This window comes from Nanorana parkeri, unplaced genomic scaffold (assembly GCF_000935625.1).
Source record: "Nanorana parkeri isolate BGI_ZX_2015 unplaced genomic scaffold, ASM93562v1 scaffold174, whole genome shotgun sequence".
Lineage (NCBI taxonomy): Eukaryota > Metazoa > Chordata > Amphibia > Anura > Dicroglossidae > Nanorana > Nanorana parkeri.
The window spans coordinates 639,065-646,621 of NW_017306442.1; the positions used below are offsets into that span (position 1 = coordinate 639,065).

The 7,557-nt window shown below is 41.2% G+C and overlaps 1 protein-coding gene across 3 annotated transcripts in view; it reads right to left on the reverse strand.

Annotated features, from left to right (window-relative positions):
* The window catches only part of LOC108785702 (glypican-5-like), a 215,539-nt gene that overhangs the window by 185,236 nt on the left and 22,746 nt on the right, over positions 1-7,557 (reverse strand). The window lies entirely within an intron of this gene.

The following is a 7,557-nucleotide window of genomic DNA, read 5'->3' on the forward strand; positions in this document are numbered from 1 at the left end:
AACGAGTATGTTTGTTGTATGAATAATATGTGTGTGTGTGTGTGTGTGTGTGTGTGTGAAAAACTAGGTACACCCTATGGAAAGTGTTGGCTTTTTCCACATAATTAAACAGATGAACATTAGATCTTCATTCAAGCAGTGCCTACAGATAAAGGCAATATAGTTAAACAAATGAAACATAAAATTGACATGATCTATTTATTCTCATACTATAAATTAAAGTGACACTAAACTCAGGAGTCAAATCTTAAAAATACATTTAAGTAACCTAACTATTAAAACGAATTAAAAATGTATCGTATTTGTGTATGACTTGGCTGTAGATCCTCAAATCATCTCTGAATTGGTGCTGACACTGTCCTTCCTTCTGGAGGGTGGCTACTTTTGTTCCTCATGGTCCCTGTGTTTGTTGTAAAGTAATCACTGCTCCAAGCTTGCTCCCGAGATAGACTTCAATCTCAATACAAAGTAATAAACTAAACATGAGATTGTAGTCCATCACGGGAGAAAGCTTGGAGTTTTTGATGGACCACAGTCTCAGTACAAATAAGTAAACCAAAGGTTTGTAGTCCATCACAGGAGTGAGCTTGGAGTGGTGGCTACTTTACATCACACACAGGGACCATGGGGAACAAAAGTAGCCCCCCTCCAGAAAGAAGGACACCAATCCAGATACGATTTGAGGATCAACAGCCGAGTGATACACAAATAAAATGCATTTCTGTTAATAGTTAGGGTACTTGATTGCATTTTTTAACATTTAACAAAATGCATATTTGCCACATTGAAAAAGTAAGTACACCCCTACGCTTCCCACCACTTCAAATCTATGAAATTAGAATCTAGTATTCCAGATTGGGGCACAATGATTAGACCCCTCTTATGAATTATTCAGGTAGAATCAATCTTATGTAAACCCCACATATCTAGGGTCTGGTGTTCTTTTTGCTATTTACATGTGTGGTGTCATCATACCAAGATCAATAGACATCTAAAAGGCCCACAGAACGAAGGTTGTAGATGCCTATGAGTGATTTAAAAAGATCACCAAATTATCTGAAATCAGACATCCACTGTACTGTTTGCCTGTTCAAATATGTTGCAAAAGTCAACAGTTTCTCTGTGGTGTACTCACTTTTTCACACTCTGATAGACAGAATCATACTTCCTTCTTCTGAGCCCTGGGCCCACCCCTGGACAGTAAAAGCCAAAGCAACACTGTGATGAGCTCATCTCTCCATCACTCTACTTTCACTGCCTATTAGCATGCTTCTTGTATCCTTCAGTTGCATCTTCTTCTGACACTCCGGCCCTGCTGAACAGGGACTGCAAGATACCATGTCAAGTGCAGGTCCCTTAAATGACTGCATTAATTTGTGCCTACTACAAGTGCCCGGAATTCAGCTTTAAATGCAGTCTTTGCTTTTCTTTTTCTTGAAGCCCAACTCCAACCAAACATTTGATTAGGTTTTGGATAGAGAAGTGTATGATTTTCTACAAAATTGTATATTTATTACAGTAATGGAAATACAGAACAGCAAACATAAAATTGTGAGAGCCACATAAAGAACTACTGCAAGGTAAACACTATAATACTAACCTCAAATAAATGTGCATTGACAATACACTATTGTGTATTCTTCCTTTAGGATCGAATATACGGTGGAGGGATTAGTGGTAACGGCTTTACTAACCCAAGTATAATGTTAAACAAAACAATTGTGTAATATTTAGGTGAAGTATCCAAGCAGTAAAATGTAAGTTTTAGAAATTATTACACACAAAAAAAAAGTAACCCATCCAGTGTATTTTATATTTATCTTGTTGATACAGTGCAGTTCAATGAAGGTTTACCAATACTAATAATATACAATTAACAAAGAGCTTGGACAATGAGTATATCTGTATGTGGTGTTTTCCTTCAAACAGTATCACATGTATTTTGAACAATATGTTTCATTATGTAAATGGTCGTTCAGATTTAATGACGGCTCTAGTGATATAAAGGGCACATTTTTCAAAGGAGGGCCAAGTAACAGTTAGATCTGGGAAAGCTTATTTGTCACCAAATGTTATTTGTCTAACAAGCTGCACATTCATTCGTTTAAAGTCCTGCCAAATGCCAACACTAATCTATAAGTGAAATAAGATGTGAGCAATTTATTGTCATGCTTCAAGGCATAGGCTCAGCTCTTTGTTGCAGCCTCATAATCAGTTCATATTCCAAGCTGAGCAGCTGGAAGGAGAGACAGAGGCCCCCGCATCCACCAGGGTAATGACAACAAGAACTGGATAATACTTGAAGATGAAGGGTGCTTATCACCTATGAAGTCTCTAGGGAATTACAAGCTGTCCACTTAACACCACAAGAGAGAAGTTGTATAGAAGCTGCATTGTGGTCACAACCACTGCGGTCCAAACCATATAAACCCTACCATGGTCCACATCCATGGAAACCCTAAATCTAAAAATATCTCTGAACGATGATGTATATAGTAGTGCACCAGATGGTAAAGAAGAACTTTGTGAAGTACTGTTACCATCCACATGATATAACTCCAATGTACTTACAAACAGTAAAAAAAAAATGTATGTGAAAAAACCACTAAGCTCTATATTATTATTTTGTCACTTTGTAATATAAAACATTAAGTCCACCAGTTATTTCCCAGTATATAAACGTGGCTAACGTTTATGGCAGACTTTCATTTGCTATGAGGGAAGACTGGAGAAGGAAATTTTGCTAATATTGCTATAAAGTTACTATTTGCAACTATTTGCCTTCACTAATAGAGCCCTTACTCTTATGGGGTCCTCATGGCTCTAAAATCATACACATATGAGCTCTTTCTAGGGTCTCCATGGGTCTAAGATCATACACATATCAACCCTTTATGGGGTCTCAGTGGCTCTAAAATCATACACGTATCAGCTCTTTCTAGGGTCTCCATGGGTCTAAGATCATACACATATCAACCCTTTATGGGGTCTCAGTGGCTCTAAAATCATACACCTATCTGTGACGCTCGTTCGCGAGTACGAGCCGCCTCGGGGTGGCGAAGACCCACTGCGCAGGCGCAAAAAGGAATTCCCTCTACTCGGCCGGGAGCACGTTTATAACGTTGCTTGGCAACGGCGGACTGCGCAGGCGCAAAGCAGGACTCCGCCTCCGCAAGTACGAGCACTCGGCATAAAGCCGCGGCTCACTAATTGATCGGCGTCCTACTGTTGGTTGTAGCAGGACGCTGATCAATCAGCTGTCCCCTCTCTACTTCCATCCGGATCCCTCGCGGCTGGGCATCAGTGAACCGGTGTCCATCTCCATCCTCTGTTCTCATACAATACGAAACCGCAAGTACTAGGGGCAACCCTCACTATTGCTCTTCAGATTGCTGGGGTGATGTTCGGGGGAAACCTTGCCTCCTGGAGCTTACTAAACCCATTAGATGGATTACATGCTTCATTCAATTATGCAATAACTCTATGCTCAATTGATTACCTGCTTGATACTTCTATGCAATAACGTAACCATCAATTGATTACCTGCTTGATACTTCTATGCTCAACTGATTACCTGCTTGATACTTCTATGCTCAATTGATTACCTGCTTGATACTTCTATGCAATAACGTAACCATCAATTGATTACCTGCTTGATACTTCTATGCTCAATTGATTACCTGCTTGATACTTCTATGCAATAACGTAACCATCAATTGATTACCTGCTTGATACTTCTATGCTCAATTGATTACCTGCTTGATACTTCTATGCTCAATTGATTACCTGCTTGATACTTCTATGCAATAACGTAACCATCAATTGATTACCTGCTTGATACTTCTATGCTCAATTGATTACCTGCTTAATAGATGCATGCGCTAGTTCACTAGTAATTGAGTGTTTGACATAGCGGTGGTGCGCATCACAGCCACTGGAGTTGGTTGTGTTGCCTTCCCCACCGCCCACTCATATTAGGGGCAGAACCCCGCTCGACTCAGGATACGGGGCATGATGTGAGGCAGCTCCCTCCAAGCCTCAATAAATACAGGGCAATTGGAGACCGAGCTGCAGAGGCTGACCCCCATTCCTATAGACAAAGCTAAACACTCCGCAGCTGTGATTCAGAAACACGCCCGGTAGGAGGTAGAGTATTACAGTATCAGCTCTTTCTAGGGTCTCCATGGGTCTAAGATCATACACATATCAAACCTTTATGGGGTCTCAGTGGCTCTAAAATCATACACGTATCAGCTCTTTCTAGGGTCTCCATGGGTCTAGAATCATACACGTATCAACTCTTTATGGGGTCTCCATGGCTCTAAAATCATACACATATCAGCTCTTTATGGTGTCTCCATGGCTCTAATATCGTGACATATCAACTCTTTATGAGGCCTCCATGGCTCTAAAATCATACAAGCATCAACTCTTTATGGGGTCTTCATGGCTCTAAAATCATACACATATCAGCTCTTTATGGGGTATCCATGGCTCTAAAATTATAGACATATCAACTCAATGCAAGGCAATCAAGGTCCTCTACTCAACAGTTCTTAGGCCATCTCAGTGCTACATAGAGGCACGGACACACACACACACACTGTACATACATTGGATCCTTGATGCAGAGGTGAAAGAGCATGTCTTCATCAGTAATGGAGATTTCACAGGGGTAGTATTAACCATGAGGCACACAAGTGCCAGTGTCCTTGGCAACCCAAAAAGAGACAGATTAATAAAAATAAGTACTTTTTTTTCCATTCTCAACACTAGTGTTTACATTTAACTGCAATACTGGAAGGGAAAGTCATAAGAGTCTCCACAGCTCAAAGATAGAAAATTCTGCAATATCCTGTCTCTCTGCCAGCCTTTAATCCAGTGTCAGCTCTGCATATAAATAGATAGTTTTCTTCCTGTGACTGTACTGTAAATTAATAGTAACAATGACAATATGCCAACAGGAATCACATATTAGCAATATAAGGGATGGGGACTCTGTAAAATGTATCTGTGTTTGTGTGTTCCTAATGCATAACATTCTCTATTTACATCCATGGATTGAACACATCTAATGCAGACTACTTTGATAAACTATCCTTTTAACCCTTTTAATGCCATGGACATAAGAGTGTGTCCACGGCTCAGTATTTACTGTGACATCTACTGCAGTTTCATAGACTATAGGTTTATGGTTGCTTCATCCATTTGATGCCCTAGACTGCCTGCAATTGTGAATTAAAGTGATTGGCAGCTAACAAGCTGCTGATCACATCCATTCATAAAATTGACAGCAATCCCCCATGCTACCTCTGCCACACGCTGGAAATGTAAACAAAACGGCAGCGGCCACTAAGCAGCTGCATGGGGGAGCATAGAAAAGGTTATGATTGAATGCCATCACAACCAGTCATCACGTCTCCTACCTTCCTCCATGCCGCTGCTGGCACTTGGGAGGCCTTCCTACTAGCTCTCAATGTAAACACTGACCGGTCATAGTGTTAGATGCATGAAACAGCAATGCCAGCCTTACGTAAATATGTCACAGAAAAATAAGTTCCTAAAATCACAAGTTTACTGTCCACAATTAAGGAGAATACTCCGGGTCCCACTGTTGGTGGAGACCGATATGTCAGTGTTGGCTCGGTGTGCTGCTCTTGCATAACCAGGTAGAGGAAACCTGTAGCGAACTGCATTCTTTTTTGGTTTTAATAAAGTTTAGCTGTGGATTCATGCACGATCAGCTCGCTGGTCTCTATCTCCTCATTATCCACATCTGTCACTAACAAAAGTCTTCCCTGCTGTACCCGATCCACGCTACATTTTAAAGAAGATAGTGATACACTGTATACTGAGTTCTTGATGTGCTGCACACCCTCTGTTTTTTCCTCTAAGTGCAACTATGTCACCTATATAAAAAACAATGAACCACTCAGTTAATGCACCAGGTCGTGGTGCTCCCTCTGTTTTTTTGTACGCAAATATATACTAAAGTTTTATGTCCTTTAAGGTTTTTTCTAAAGATGCATCACAGCCAAAGCTGCTTGCATTTGGACTGCCTATCCAATAGAAACTCTGTATGGCCCATTCTGAGCAGTGCAGGCAAAAAGAGAGAGAAAGGAGAGGGTGGGGGATGAGTTATTCCTGTAGAGCCATAAACTATACTGATTATACAATATCTCTGCAATCTCATTAAGATTTGCCAAAACTAATTATATGAGGATTTACCTTAAAGTAGTATTAAAGGCTTTAACAGGGTTATAGACGAAAGGGTGAAGAGTTTGGAGAAGGCAGAAGAAGTGACCAATCTCAGAAATTTTAAAAAATTGAAAAAATAAAAAACAAAACATTTTCGGTATCGGTTTGACATTTTTTTAAATTTCGGTTTCGTTTCGGTTTTAAAATTTCCATTTCGGTGCACCTCTACTTTTTTTTTACCTTAATGCATCCTCTGCATTAGGGAAAAAACGCCCAGTACCTTTCTGTAACCCCTGACACACACACACTTACCTGTAGTCAATCTTCTCCTCTGCCGGGACCAGGAAGATACATGGCGTTCCCCGAACTTCCTGGTCCTGGGTGAGGGTACTCCTTTTGACGTCAGTCAAACTGTGGCTGTGAGAGCAGGGATGTGGCTTGCCACGCACTGTGTGTGTCTATGAACCCGCACAGCTAGGTGTGGGCACAGCTGGGAACACGCACGCACTGGTGTCTCCTCACCAGCCGGCTAGCTGAGGGAGACATCCGCAAAAAAAGGGTGGGGCGGGGAGTTAGCAGCAAGGGTGCCACCGGTTGCATTTAAATGTATATATTACATTTTCATATGCAATTTCATATTAACACAACTAAAAAAATATGTATTTAATCATATGTATAAATATCCAGAATAGAGTCGCACTCCCAGCGCTCGGCAGACCTAGGCTGTACTCTAATCAGCAATCTTCAAAGCAAGAATCTTTAGGAGAGACTGCTGTCCACAAGGCTAATTGGGATATATCCTAATAAACATGCAAAAAAAACCCCACAGAAGACAGCGCCTCATCATCGTGTTATAACATTTATTAACCTCTTGCCGTCTGCCCGTTAAGAAAAAACGGACGGACGGCAGACGGCATTTTTTTCCTGCTCGTGCGCGCCCCCTAGTGCGCGCGCACGGGCAGGAAAGACCCGCTCGTTACTACAGCCGTTAACGGCTGTTTCACATACAACCGATCGGTGGCTCTATAGCCACCGATCGGTTGTATGGCGTGAATTTCACCCCAAAAAAGGGTATAAAATTCATTTCAGTACAGCGCTGCATGACAGAATAAATGTCAGTCAAAGTACTGCAGCGCTGAATACTGAAAAATGGCCTGGATGGGAAGGGGGTTTAACACCCCGGATGTCAACTGGTTAAAGTGATAAAACTATTCACATGCTGGGGAAACGCGTCAGCACTACAGCTTTTTCCTGGGGGTGTGTACATACTCATCGCTCTTTTTCACTTTGTACATGTGAGCAGTTTTATCAACGTATAATAACGTTCAACGTTATTATATGAGGAGGAGGCGCTGTCTT